At 43.1% G+C, this 15296-nt stretch overlaps 1 protein-coding gene across 1 annotated transcript in view; it reads right to left on the bottom strand.

Moving 5' to 3' along the window:
* Nucleotides 1-15296, bottom strand: part of RTF2 (replication termination factor 2) — a 67228-nt gene that overhangs the window by 42691 nt on the left and 9241 nt on the right. The window lies entirely within an intron of this gene.

Raw genomic sequence — 15296 nt, 5'->3', positions numbered from 1 at the left:
CACAATTTCACAAAACACAGGAGAAGAGTTTCTCCCAGGCCTCCATTCCAATCAGCCTGCCAACACCCTTCACAGTGTGGTGTAGTGGCTAGAGTGTTGGCCTGGGAGTTGGGAGATCCAGGTTCTAGTCCCCACTCGGCCATGGAAGCTCACTGAGTGACTTTGGGCCAGTCACAGACTCTCAGCCCAACCCACCTCACAGGGTTGTTGTTGTAAGGATAAAATGGAGGAGAAGGAGGACTATGTATGCCGTCTTGGGTTCCTTAAGGAGGAAAAAAAGGCGGGATATAAATGCCATAAATAAATAAATAAATAAATTAGCTCAGTACTCCTTTGTTGCCACATGTTGTCCACACACACATGCAACAAGCATGTATAGTTGTATAACAAACAATGAGGGCCTATGGGCGATTGTAACCAGAGATGTGGTTACAAGCAGAATTATGCAGTATGTTCCTACTGAAATGTGAAACAGCTCCTTATGAATTGGGAGAATTAACTCAAATTATACTCACTTTAAGAGTCCAAAGACTATTTTCTTACAAAACTTTGCTGGCCCTGGGTCACCAAAGGGAGTCTTCCCTTTGGGTTGCCCCTTCAGGTGATCATAGCAACAAAGGCCAGCTCCTATTAGGACTGCAGAGCTGAGAGGGAGCCAATTCTGGCCTATGCCATCAAGCAGAAGGCTAAAGGCCACTGCCAGGTGCTGCCCCCTGCCACTCAGGAAGAACATCATGGCAAGGAAAAACAAGCTTGGCTCCATCTATCAGCCAGAGAAGAATCAGTGGCAGACAGTATGCTCCCTGCCAGAAGGAACACTCTGCTCCAACTACTAGTTGTTCTAGGACAGCAGAACTGCGGCAAAGCACACACTGGTCCCATCCATCAGCCAGAGAACTAAAGATCATTCATGTATGTAGGTGGGTTATAGTTGGGTTTTTTTTTTGTATTATTGCAATATGTTGTAGGCCACCTTGAGGATCATTCAATCAAAAGGTAGGGTGTAAATCATCAAAATAAATACATTAAATCAGTGTGCAGAAATTAAGAGAAGCTACAGTCATTGCAGACAAGGCAATGTGCTTCCTTAGGAGCTTATCTGGTAAACATGCTGCTGGCCCACAGCAAGAATGTGATCCACCATGTTCCTCCATGTTACCTGAAAGTAGTGAAGAAAAAGAAAACTGCAATAGGCAAGTCTGGTAGAGCATATTTAGTATAGGGTATGCCTAGGGGCCATTTTGATGGGCCAGGGAATAGCCCTTGCAGTTTCAGTAGTAATCCCTGGACACCCAGTATCCAATCTTGCATGGAGCCCTAAGGCACAGGAGCTACGTGGTTCAAAAGGCACAGCAGCTACTGGAGGACCTTAATAATGAATGTCTGGAACAATAAGCACTTTAAGCACTCCTTAAAGATGACCCAGAAAACTCTGGTGTTGCAGAATTGCATAACAGGATGTTTCTCATGACAATAGCCATGAATTTTTGTCAAGGTAGTGTGGGGATATTAGCATGTAGTTACTGAAGACAGCTACAAATTCCCCTCTAAGCTTTTTATCCCTTGTGACTAGGGAAATCTTTACCATAATGTTTTAACAGAAAGTTGCATGACATATGAAAAGAGATGTGAAGGTCTGGAAACAAAATCAGAAAAGGCAACACACACACACACACACCCTGTTTTCCTCCAAATTTTCCAAAAATCCCTGGGGAAAAAATAGTAAACATTGTTTTTAATTCCCCCCACCATTGTTTCTTTGTCCCCCTCCTCCCCAGGCCTTCACATCTCTACATATGAAGCCTCCTCAAACCACCCCAGGGATAGGCAACCTAGTACCCTCCAATTCCCATCAGTATATCCATAAAGTTTCCCTAGATGTATCTCCCTCTTTGATAATGACTTTTCTCGAATTATATGATTGTCTGGTTCTTAAGGCTTCAGTTTTTCTGCACTCTTTCTCAGGAAATAATACAGTAGAACTTACTTTCAAGTAAATATGTATATGTTCAGTGATTGGACACAGTGGGAAAGACTGAAGGCAAAAGGAGAAGGGGACGGCAGAGGATGAGATGGCTAGATAGCATCATGGATGCAATGAATATGAACTTGAGCACGCTCCGGGAGAGAGCGCAGGACAGGAAGGCCTGGCGTGCTATGGTCCATGGGGTCACGAAGAGTCGGACACAACTGAACGACTGAACAACAACAACAACAAAGGTCATTGCACCACAGACTTTGCAGGCATAAGAGAGAATGCTCTTTAGGACATCATCTTTGTATTTCTATATGAAAAGCTGTATTTTTGAATTCTCTACAGTCAGAGACTAGGTAGGGATTTTGTCTGTTTGCAGTTAAGAAGAGAGCGAACATACCTGCAAATTCTGTACATGAAACCCTACCCCACCTCCTGAAAAAAAATACTTAGAACATTTCAGTTTATGTTCTCATCATTTGATGGGCATGGAACCTTTGTTTAACCAAATAAAGGCTATATAATATGGTTCTACTCACTGGAAAAGACCCTGATGCTGGGAAAGATTGAAGGTAAAAGGAGAAGGGGACGGCAGAGGATGAGATGGCTAGATAGCATCACCAATGCAATGAATATGAACTTGAGCACACTCCGGGAGAGAGCGGAGGATAGGAAGGCCTGGAGTGCTATGGTCCATGGGGTCACGAAGAGTCGGACACGACTTAACAACTGAACAACAACATGGTTCTCCCTTCCTTCCCATCCACCCCCTCAAAATATGACAGATTCTTGCCTTTGCTGTGATCCAGGTGTCCATCTCCCAGTTTTCACAGAGTAGTAAAATTCACAGCAATGGAGGCTTTGCGACACCATTTTGAAAAAGTGCACACTATTCTGAATAAGTGTCTATGGGTGATGATCTTCATACTACCCTGGGAACAACCATTTCAGGGCTCCTTTTGCTGCACTATGCACTTTTCATGACTTTTTTTATCATTTCCACAGCAGTCATTGCTCTTGTAAGTTGAACCTGCCATTGTACATTTAAAGTTGACATGTCAACAGGTCTAGACGTTTTCACACATCAACACTCCCCAGCTGTAATGTTACTAAGTTTCTCATTGGTTATTCTAGGGCCTGGCATTCTCCAGCCACATTTTGATACAGCATTTCATAAATAACTCAGAATGAATAGAGGACCCAAATGTAGAATATAAAGGATTTACAAGGAACAGGCTCATATTCACCGGGGCTCCTCACATGACATGACAGCCCACCATGGGTTACTTAACCCATGGTGAGGCTGCGGTGCACGCAGAGTATGTGCAGCTGCGTTTTGAATATGCAAACCCTGCTCAGGGGTTGTCATGTTGTGCAAACCTGGCAAATGTGGTTTATGCGAAGGTTAAAGAACCCTTACATAACCCACAGTCTGTTTTAAGGTTATGCAAGGGTTTTTTAAATAACCCAAGACAAGCTGTGGTGTGTTGTCCAAACCCGGTCACTGTGTGCAGATAATGACGTGCATTAACTGCCCCTCGGACACTCAGGTAAGGTTGCTTGAGAGTGTAAGGCAGGTATAGGCAACCCAGTGCCCTCCAAATCTTTTGGACTACAAGCCCAGGAAGGTGCCAGGATGCCTACCCCTGGTGTAAAGTGATGCCTAAGTGAACTGATTATCTGGCTGGTTGCAAATGGACCTTATTCTGGTCTACCAAGGCAGTTATGAAGTGTGGGTAGGATTGAAGGCAAGGATATCACCTGATTAATGAAACCCTAATCAATCATATCAGTTTTAATCAATTAATTCATCAATTAAATCTGCATAAATTTGTACATGAATAGAAACCTTAGCTCTGAATGGGGAAAACATATTTCTGCCTTTATATGATGCACGTGCAATGCACTGGGTTTTATGTGACATTTCAGTGTTTTATTGTACATTGCCCCAAGCACTTGCTAGGCAGTGGGTGCGATTTAATAAATCTAATATACAAATAATAAATATGCATGTACAGGACACATCTTTTCACACTTGTGTGAGAGAGGGGAGAAGAATGGCTCTTCTGAAATGCTACCTGCATGGTCTCAAGACACATTATGCTGATGCTAATGTTTGAATTTGGTCACTGCCTGGATGAGAGACCACCTGGGAATCCTGTGTACAATCCGTAGTGGAAGAAAGTCAGGATATAAAAGCGTGAAATTATAAAATGGATACAACTGATTGTATGATGACCTGATGAGACATGTATGCTAAAAATAGTCAAAGTTCTGCAGCAAGACATGTTGAGTTCTATTAACCTGCATACAATTATGTAAATTGGCATATACTGACTTATTTGGATTAGCTTATTCTGCTTCAGCTGCTCAAGACAAGGTCAATACACTAAAAATGAGTAATAGAGTCCCAATCAACCCCCCCCCATCAAATACTAGAAATGATTTTCTGCTTCTGCCTCTGACTGCTAAGATGTCAACAAGTACTCCTCACACACTTTTAAGTGCATTTTCTCCATCAAAATGGCTAGAAACTTGCTTTTTAAAAATGCAGAGACGTGCAGGATGCTGATTTTCATGGCATGGGTTGGGTAGGCCTGTTGGGCCAATATAAAACTGTACGCTTGGACAGAATGGGAATACATACAACACGATACTTAGATTTAGGATATTGCACTAGAACCTGAGCAGGAAGGGACCAAAAAGCCATTTAGTTCACACAGTGAAGCAGCACTATCTATCCTCAAGTCTAGATCTCTTTAAACTGATTACATAATCCAGACCATATTGTGCTGCAAGAGAACAGGCACTCCAGAGGAAAGCACTCTTGGAACAAACAGCTTGAAAGTCACATAAGCCACACTCCGCAGGGAAAAGGTGAGAAGGTAAGATGCCTTCCAATATCAACATTTTCCATGAGCTTCGTAAGAATAATTCATCTCTCTGTTGAACCACTCAAGATCCTCTAAATAATATAATATGCCATATGTTGCTTCTACCAGCTAACACAGCATCCTTTGGGGATGTGGGAAGTGTTTAAGGCTGCACAGTTCATTCACCCAGGGCACTACCTGACACATTGGGCCTCATTTTCACACCCTAAGGCTGTAAATTTTCAGAGATGATTGATAGGAGACAGCAAGCTGTCTTTCAAGGTAGTTTCTCATTGAGAAACTCTGTTATATTTCTGAGAAAGCACAGGATTCCTTGGAACACAGTTAGGAAACTTACTGGGCTATAGCAGAGAGGGTGCTTCTAGGGGTTGGGCTTAATATTCTAACTAGCTTTTAGAATATCGGTATACAATGCAAAGTAGGCAACTTCAAAATTGTTTTGTTTTAAACGAGTCATTCCTATGTTTGAAGACAGATGAGGACAGAATGGCTACCCACTGTTTGAACCAGTGCTGTACATCTGGAACTGGGAAAGTTCTGAGTAGTGAAGCATGACAATGATACAAACTGGGTCAAGAGACTTAATACAGATGAGGGGGAAGGAAGAGTGCTGAGTGATCACAACAATAAACCTTAGTCTAAATCCTGGTAAGTGTGCAAAGGAAGCGATGAATAAAACAAGAGCGCTTAATTATCCTCTATTGTACCAAGTAATGGAGTCTCGCGGTGAAGCCACAATACCCATGCCTAGCTGTCAACATAGGAAAGCCTATCTGGGTAGAATTTAGATCCTGAAGGATGCAGCCATTTTAAAATGTCCCTTTTTATTTCTGAAGCCAAGGGAGATGGAAAAGGCTGCTGGTGCTGCACATAAATTCTATGTAATGTATCAAAGAAATGTAAAATACCGTTAAGTCTTTATTTGCTTTTAGCAACTTCACACCGGGTCGAGTTCACCTCTCAGTAAACGCTTAAAGGAGGGGGTATACTTGGGGAATAGAGCTAATGGCTGCTTTAAATAAAAACAAAACATTAACTACCAGAAACATAGCAACCAGTTCCCTTTGGACCCATTTGCTAAACTTCTATTCATCTTAAGAACATGTCGCCAGCTATAATTCGGTAGGTAATTTGTGGTCTGTTTTCAGTTGTAATGGAGTAGAAGAAACAGAGAACGAATTATGGATACTTTGGTGTATTCGTGTCTAAATTTGACACTTCTATCCACATTCTTTTAAACCGAAACATGCAGATTTCTCTGCAAGATCAACCTGAGGAAAAAACCCTCACACATTAAAGCTGCAGATGGAATCCTTTAAAACAAGGACATTTATTTGAAATTAAGAACTAATTTCCAACCATTTCAAACAAATAGCATTGGGATGTACCTTAAATTACAATTTTGTTTATTTGGACTCCATACTTCAGTTCATATTCCAATCCTACACCCAAACAACAGGAGGTCTTCAACTAATTAGTTTTGGAACACTACCAGTATTTTAGGTGCAACTACTCCAGATTAAGCAGTTTCGAAGATTAGTGCTTAATTTCATTCTGGATGCCGCAACACTCCTCAAATGTCATTTATTTCTCTGCCATATATGGCAGTTGTTTTCAGAGGATATTGGCAGAAGCAGTCCAGATTTATTCACCCAACTGTTACACGGCTAGGCTGGCTGGACTGCTTTTGAGACCTGAGCCTTCTTATTTAGAAAATAGTGCCTGTCTGTTTGTAAAATGGAAACATATGTAACACCTCCTTGATGAGATACTTATAAACTCAAACTTGCCTTGCAAACAAAAGCCAAAATAATACATAGGATGTTACTATGTACAGAACCTCACTGCGTGCGGCTGGACAGATAATTACCCTACCCTAGATTACAAACAGGCTAGTTTAAAAGGTCATAACTATAGTACTGTAATGCCAACAGCCCAACCCACAATTCCATTAACCTGTCGCATTTGAACTTAAACATATATAACAATCATTATACTGTGAAGACCTAGGGCCTGAGCCACTGCTGTATCCCCTAGGGCTGTGCTGCTATTGATGCCCTGCTATTTCAAGTCCCAGCAGACCTGGGATTGGGAGCCACACAGTTCAGTTGTGTGCAAACACTGGCAACACCTGATTGAAGTAGTCACAACCATCCCGCAAGGGAGCTGCAAGACTGTGGCAGCCTATTCGCCAGCTGGAGCCGCTCCAACAGGTTGTAGCAGCAATGGAGCGGCGGGGGGTGGCTGCCTCTAAAGCAGCTGCCCTGTATAATCCCACCACACACACACACACACACACACTTGTCAAGCTTTTCATGGGCACAACTAAATGTGGCATGACAAAAAGGCACAAGCAGATGAGACAGCTGCCTCAACCTGCATGCTTGGCCTGCTCTTTAAAGGTTTAGAGGCACTGAGCAACAGCAGAAGGATCGGAAATGTGTCCAAAGGATTTATCTGTAGCAGAAAACTCTACTTTGCGTTATGATTCATTATTTATTGTGAGTGGCTTCACGCCTGAAAGAAAAGCTGGGTATAAAAAAAAGTTTAAATTAAAAAACAACCAAACATACACCCCAAAGCCAATTCAATGTGGCTGATTTCTGAGAGGCTAAGCTGGCTTCAATTCAAGCTTCACAGCTTAGCGAGGTTTGTGGACAGGGCTAGAAGTATACATTTGGAAGCTTTGGGGCTCAAAGGTCTGCGAGAGCTGGACACCATGAGGATGCATATACAGAGAGCAGGTGAATGGACTAGAGTAGGCTTCTCCAAAGTGATGCCCTCCAAACATTTTGGACTACAATACCCAGCAGCTCCAGCCAGCACAGCCAATGGTCAGGGGTGATGAGAGTTTCATTCAAAACACTGGGAGGGCGACTGGTTGGGGAAGGCTGGCTTAGAGGACTTCAGAAATGTATACCAGGCTGCCAGTAACAGTGGTATTTTTCAACAATAGGGCTTTATCATTCTTACTTCACTGGCATCTGTTGTTTTGCCTTATCTACTCTTGGCGAACACTCAAAAGAAATGGGGGGAGAGGCAGCTCTGTTTTTCGAACTCATCCCTAAGTTCCTCCCACCTATCACTTCAATTATACAATATGGTGACATACTAGCCTAGACTAAGAACAGGAAGGCACAGAAAAAGCAACGAAGGGGAGGGACTTGCACAAAAATAATCAGACACTTTGTGATTGTGTCACTTTAGTTTTTTTATAATGCCAGACTACCTTACAGGGCTATGGGAAAGACAGCTGAGATCCCAGCCCTCCAAATGCATGAAATGGTTGGAATATTTAGTTAAATGCTGCTGCACTCCTCAATTAGCATCTCCATTTTAAAGCCTTGACATTTGAGTGTTGGGACAGACTCAAGAAATTGGCAATGGACCAACACAAATCTGCTCAGAGTTCAGCTGGTTCCCAGATTTCTGTCAGCAACCAACTTGGGCAGTTTTAAGAGATCTTGAACACGCGTGTGTGAACAGACTCAAAGCTATGCAGCTCTAAAAGTCCTATCCAAGAATAACTTCATTTCACTATAACATTTTGTATTATATCTTTCCTCCAAGGAGCTCAAGGCAGTATATATAGTTTCTCCTCCTCCTCCTCCTCCTCACCATTTTATCCTCATAAGAAACCTGTGAGGTAGGCTAGAGGAGTACCATTTCTACTATTCAGGGAACCTCTTGTCGTGATACTACTTGTTTTAAAATTGGGTTATATCTGAATGTTGTTGTTTTCAATATTGTGCTTATGGATTTTGTGAGCCACAAAATTGTGAACATTTCATTTGTTTAAAACATTTTCAGGCTGCTTTTCAGTTTCCAGAACCAGGAGGTATTAGAAACTGAAAGGTAGCCTGAAAATGTTTTAAATAAATAAACAGCCTTCCATAACCTGCTGCCCTCTAGATGCGTTGGACTACAATGTATTTTTTTATTTAAAACATTTGTATCCTGCCTTGTATCATTAAGATCTCAATTCCCATAACCCCCAGCCAGCAGCATAGGACAAACACATCTAAATGGCACCAGGTCCAGGAAGACCATATTAGGAGTTCTTAATGGACAACTGTGTGTCATGTACATTTCTAAGAACTAGGGAATATTTGGATGAACCCACCCATACAACTCACCAAACATTTACAACATTTACCGAAAACTCAAGAGGTATCAGGAAGGAGACAGGCTTTCCAAGAAACATTTTGATAGCATTGCATTTGATAAGATGCAGAAGAGGGGAGGGGGATCTTATCCTTTGTCTCAGGCAGCAAAGTCTCTTGGGCCAGCCCTGATCATTGCCAAGAAACTCTCTGAAATAGTTAAAGGTTCAACTGGGGTCCACAATGAGCTTATTAAGCAACTAGTTTATTATATGTTGTAACAACCCTGACAGTGTACTAGGGATAGGCAACTGGAGGCCACGTTTTGCCCCCATAATGTCCCATGTGGCTCCCAGCATAGCCCTATAGCCCAAAGGACCTTCACCCCCACTACCACAGACACAATGCGCCTACGCCAATTTCTTTTAAGCTAAGGCAGGTGCAAGCAAAAGGCCCATTAACCTTCTTCTCCTGCAGTCAAAACAGCAAGAGAGGCTTTGGCATAGCCCTCCCCTTACTACGCACCTCAACTGCTCTCCCCCAAGAATCCAGGACAGGGAAGTGGCTAAAGGAAGGATGGAGAATGGGTGGCCTGCCAGATGTTGATCACCTGCAACTCCCATCAGCCTTAGCCAGCATTGGTGAGGGATGATGAGAGTTGCAAGCCAACATCTGGTAGACCACATGTTTCCCGTGCCTGGGCTAAAGGGAGGCTTTCAAAGCACTTTGCTGCTCACGCTGGAGGAGAGGCAATGAAATAATCTTTTGTCTGAGTCTCAGCTCATGTGAATGAGAATCAGTGAACAAAGCCTACTTTGTTGGCCCTCTAGACCTTGCACAGTTGAAAATATGGCTCCTGCTAAAAAAGCAGTTGCCTATCAGGGCTCTATGCACAAGGGGCAGGGGAGGAGAGAAGCAATGAGATATGATATTTATAATGCCACATGTATGTGCACACCTAGCTCCTACTCTGCAATCAACACCATACAGCGCAAGTGGGACCAGCATCAAAACGCTGCAGTCTGGAGTGTTCTTGTTCAGGGTTCCAGCCATCCAGCCAAGCCTTCTTTCTCACCATTGTTTGTCTTCCCCGCCCCTTTGACTTATTGGAAGAAGGCAGATGGCAGAGGTAGAAAATGCCTGAGTAGTACAACGTTCAGGGATTGGGATTCAACCTGTTCTGGAGGGAGTCGTGATCCCCCTGAGAGATCAGGTCCGTAGCTTGGAAGGGGCCATAGCTTAGTAGTACAACATATGCTTTTCATGTGGACGGTCCCAGGTTTGATCCCCAGTATCTCAAGGTAGGACAAAGAAAGAATCCTGCCTGAAACCCTGGAGCACTGCTGCCAGTTAGCGTCAACAACACTGGGCTGGATGGACTGATGCTCTGACTCAGTATAAGGCAGCTTCCTATGTTCATAGCTTAGGAATGTTCCTGGTTCCTATGCTGTCCCGGAATCTCCAGGTGGTAGTGGTAGCAAGGAGAGCATTTGCACAACTATGTCTAGTACTCCAGCTGTGACCATTCCAGAGTCAGTCTGATCTGGCAACAGTTATCCATGCTCTGGTTACACTGTGAACCGCCCAGAGAGCTTCGGCTATTGGGCAGTATAGAAATAAATAAATAAATCCTGGTTAAACTATTGCAGTGCACTTTCTGTGGGGCTATCCTTGAAGATAGTCTGGAAGCTTCAATTGGTACAAAATGCAGCAGTTAGGTTGCTAACAGGGGAGGTTGGTGGCTATTGCGTGGTATTGTGATCACATCATTCCAATACTGAAAGATCTGCACTGGTGGCCAGTGTTTTTCTAGGCTCAATTCAAGGTGTTGGTTTTAACCTTGAAACCTCTAAACAAATAATCTGAGGGACCTTCTGTCATGCTATGAACCTGCTCAGTTATTAAGATGAGGAGCAAAAGCCCTTTTGGAGACACCTCCACTTGCAGAGACTCGCTTGTGGGGCACGCAGGAAACGGCTTTATCCTGTGTTGTTCCCAAACTCTGGAATGCACTCCCTTTGGAGCTGTGAGTGGTTCCCACTCCCTCTGCATTCAGAAAGGACACATCTTTTTAAATTTGGCTTTCAAATTGCTATGGTTTTTAAGGTTGTTTTGAATGTTTTATTTATTTCAGAGGATTTCTATAATGCTTCACATTTAAAAAATATATATTCTCGAACCAGTTTACAAGGTAAAATCATGATAAAATACAAAACCAATCATTAAAACAATGAACAGTGACAAAACAATACAGTCTAATTAACATAGCCTGGGGTAGGAGACTATGCTAGCAGTCAGAGAGACACACAGGCAAACCAATGTATTTTATGTCAGCGGCAGTAGCACTCCACACTAGGAGCCCACCTGATTTCAGTGGGGTGATCATTCCACATGGTGGGTGCCACAACTGAGAAGGCCCTCCTCTGCACCATGCCAAACAAGCCCCAATAGGCCAGGATAAACAAGGCCTCCCCTCAGAACGTAAAGAACATATATGGGAGAAGGGAGCTCTGAGAAAACATAGTCCTGAGCTGTTTAGGGCCTTATAAATCAGCAGTAACACCTTGAACGTGTTTCAGTAGAAAACTGGCAGCCAGTGCAGAGCTTTCAGCATGGAAGTCATATGTGCATGGTAAGAAGTTCCACCGAGCAATCTAGCTGCCACATTCTGCACTAGCTACAGCTTCCAAACCAGTCTCAAGGGCAGCCCCACATAAAACATACTACAATAGTCCTATCTTGATGTTACCAATGTGTGGATCACTGTGGCCAGGCTAACCCTCTCCAGGAATGGCTGTAACTGTCACACCAGCCAAAACTGGTAATGTTTTATTAAGTGTTGATTTGATTATGGCTTTTTATTTTCTGAACTTTTTGTAAACTGCCTTGGTTGGCTTCAGAAAGGTGGTATAGAAATAAATAGTAATAAATAGTAAATAGAAAAAGGGCAGACATACTTATTATCAGAATTTATAACTCTCCTTATCAGTTCCTACTAATAAAATACACGAAACAAATTAAAACAATTTAAAATGCAGCCAATAAAAACAGAACAAGCAAAGGGCTGGATGCGCCTGATCTCGGAATCTAAGGAGGGTCAGCCCTGGTTAGTACTTGGATGGGAGACCACCTGGAAATCAAGCTTCCTGCATTGAGCAGGGGGTTGGACTCAATCTTGTAGGCCCCTTGCAACCCTATGATTCTATGCCAACGGTAAAATACATCATCCAGTTAAAGATGGAGGGCTAAGAAATTAAAATTGAAAGCTTAAGAGAAAAATTGGACTTTGTGTGGTGCCAAATAGCAACGGAAACCATGCGAGAGAGTCCCACATTTTGGACATGATGACCTGATTCGTATGATCAAATCAGCCCACCGTGTCTTAATAAGTGTGTGCCAGCCACCATTTTGAATATGTAAGCTGCGGCACACACGTGCCCACGCTCATCGTGTCGTGTGAACCCGAGTAGTGTGAGTTATGCGGGTTACGCTGCACACATACTTACACTGGCAACTCTTTCAGGCACTGTTTCCTTTCTTCTTACTCAAACCATGGGGTCTAGACATATATTTGTTTTAAACCTCACTCTTCCAAATTTATTTTTCATTTAAAACAAACTCTGATCAGAATTTGCAATAGAAAGCCAGACTTCTATAGTGTGTAAGATGTTCACTGCAAACAGAGTTATTGCTATGGGCAAGCTTCACTACAGCTCCAGCTGTATTATATGTGGAAGATTATAAAGTAATATAGTACAGCTATTGACTTTCCAACAGCCTTTGCAGCTCATGTTTCCTTTTCCCAGTTACCTAACAGTCAAGTGGCCATAACAGAAAGTGCCACTGCAAATGTGTTTCAGTTCGTATTCCTGCTATTTGGCTGACAAGAATAAAGAAGAGAACCAGGACAACCAAAACTATCAGCTTTAAGGAGAATCAATACAATAACCAAAGTCTAAAGGTTAATAGATTAGCCTCTGTTGCCATTTCAATATTGCAAGCCAAGGAAGCATCATCAGATCAAAACCCTGTATTCACTGTGATTATGAAAACAAAAAACAGAAACTGCATTGTTCACTGTTGACTTCATTCTGATATGCATAACCACAGAATGTTTCAATTTACTTCACAAAATCGCAAGGAACAAAATCTCATTAAATTGAACCGAAGCCTGCCATAAAACAGACACTTCGCACTTCAGCCTTACCCATCCTCTGATCAATCTACTTAAGCTCGTTACTTAACTTAGTATAAAGCAGCTTTGTATGACTTGATCATCATCAGAGTATGTTTTGAATAAGAAGGAATTTCCTGCAGGGCAGACGATTGACTAGCAGTCCTTGGAGAATATTGTCCACACATGTAGTATGGGGCATGGCTAACTTGCCTGAGTCTTGTCAACCTATCTGCTCTGAGGGCACCTTTTCGTGAGACACATTTAGCTCCTTCTACTGCAGTGATTTCCAATGTGTTTGTCAGCTATAAAACATGCATGGTAGCCACAGCTTTGCAAAATGACTTTTTGTATGGTGGCAGCAGCAGCACTTTGAAACACCATACATGTGCTTCTCTGACTTAAATGTTGTCTCCCATCTTGCTTAGCCCGTGGTGGCTGCAGGAAGAGTGAGCAATGGGCCTGCTCTGAAATCCACAGTTGCAGTAATTCCCAATGTCTCAGAAGAAACCCTCTCACCCACCCTCACAAAACAAGATCTCAAGTAGAGGAGGAATTATTTACTCAGTGGCCTAATAGTTACATGTATGAATATTTTGTCCTGAAACTAGGATGTGTGTGTATTATTGCAACCACAACCACTGCAAGGACACTACTCCAGAATTTTGTATCTGTACACCAGGAGTGGGGAATAGTTTCATGATAAGGGGATGAATGATGCTTGCATTCAGCCCTTTGCAGGGGGCAGGGCCTCACCTGACATCATCTGGTCCCCAGCCAAAGTGCCAGCCAGAACTCCAGTCAGCACTTCAGTCAGGGACCCACCAAAGCCACCCAGACTGAAATGGCTGCTTCAGCACTCCTCCATTGGAACTGCTTCACCTGCACTGCACCCCCACCCCCAAACAGGGAAGACACAGCATGGACAAAGCTGACCCGATCATGGCAGCAGCAGGAATAATCCAGCTGCCAACTCAGCCGGGGATGCTTTTGCCAGGACTGCATTGTTCAAAATGGGGAGGATGTGAGTGGGCAACGCCTTCAGCACACCACTCCTCCCCACAATTGGGAGCACAAGTGGCATAAGTGAGGGGAATTCCCCTGTTATCTCCGATCAATGATCAGAAATAACAGAGGGATTCCCTTCTCCAAGGCCCTGGTGGCCTCCAAGGGTCAGAGTCCGCAGAGGAAGCCCAAGCCTCTGCCAGCCAGATGGGGAACCTTTGGGGTCTGGAGGTTCCTCACCCCTGCTCTACACATTCTACTGCTTTCACCCTTTTAATCCATTGTTGTTCACAGGGACTAACTTAATTCACATGACCACCAGCATTACTACTGCTGTATGTATATTCACAAAACTAAATTCCACAAGCTGTGGGCAGTGATGGTGAGTTTCCCCAGAAAAACAAGGGGTAACAGTGTGTACATGTCTAATAAGACAATACAGCAATACAACTAAGAACAGTCAAGGCTCAAGGTTGACCACAGTGTGTTGTAGGCCATGTCTCCACTGGGATCATTGACAGGGAGGAAAAGGGTCACAAGTTTCTGACTGATGAAGATGCAGTTACCTCAGGCAGGAGAAAAGGTGCAGAGTGTGTGTGTGGGGGGGCGGCGGGGAGAATGTAGGGTGTGTGTCCATGTGTGTGGGATCTGGGCAAGGAGGTGCAGTGGTTTAGAGGGTTGTATGATCCAAGTTGCAACAGCAGTGTAGGTGCTACAGGAGCCAGATAAGTAAAACCCCCAAAAGATTTACAGATATTGAAAAAATCTAGGACCTTTGGAAGGAAGAGAAAGGGATCATATTCATAAACAGTATCCCTTAAACAACTGGACTATGAAGTGAATTTCTAAGAGCAAGGGGAAATACAAGTACATAGCTCTGGAGACAATGAAAAAACGAAAACAACCAAGAGACTTGTGGCACCTTAAAGACTGTTTTTTGCTGCAACAGGATACCCCTCTGGAAACTGAGAAAATGAAATGTCAGTCTGGAACAAAGTGAAAGACTGCACACCTGAATGACTTCCATTGGGCTACTAAGACCAAAGACCCTATAGCTAAAAACCTGGTGTCATCTGTTTTTGACATATGCATGAAAGATGAAATCAAGGAAAATTAGATGAATTTTTCTTAATTCACAGCTTCAA

The sequence above is a fragment of the Heloderma suspectum genome, chromosome 4 (genome assembly GCF_057233095.1).
Source record: "Heloderma suspectum isolate Gila_16-S chromosome 4, 16-S_ref, whole genome shotgun sequence".
NCBI classification, from domain to species: domain Eukaryota; kingdom Metazoa; phylum Chordata; class Lepidosauria; order Squamata; family Helodermatidae; genus Heloderma; species Heloderma suspectum.
This window is presented reverse-complemented; position numbering and strand designations above follow the sequence as displayed.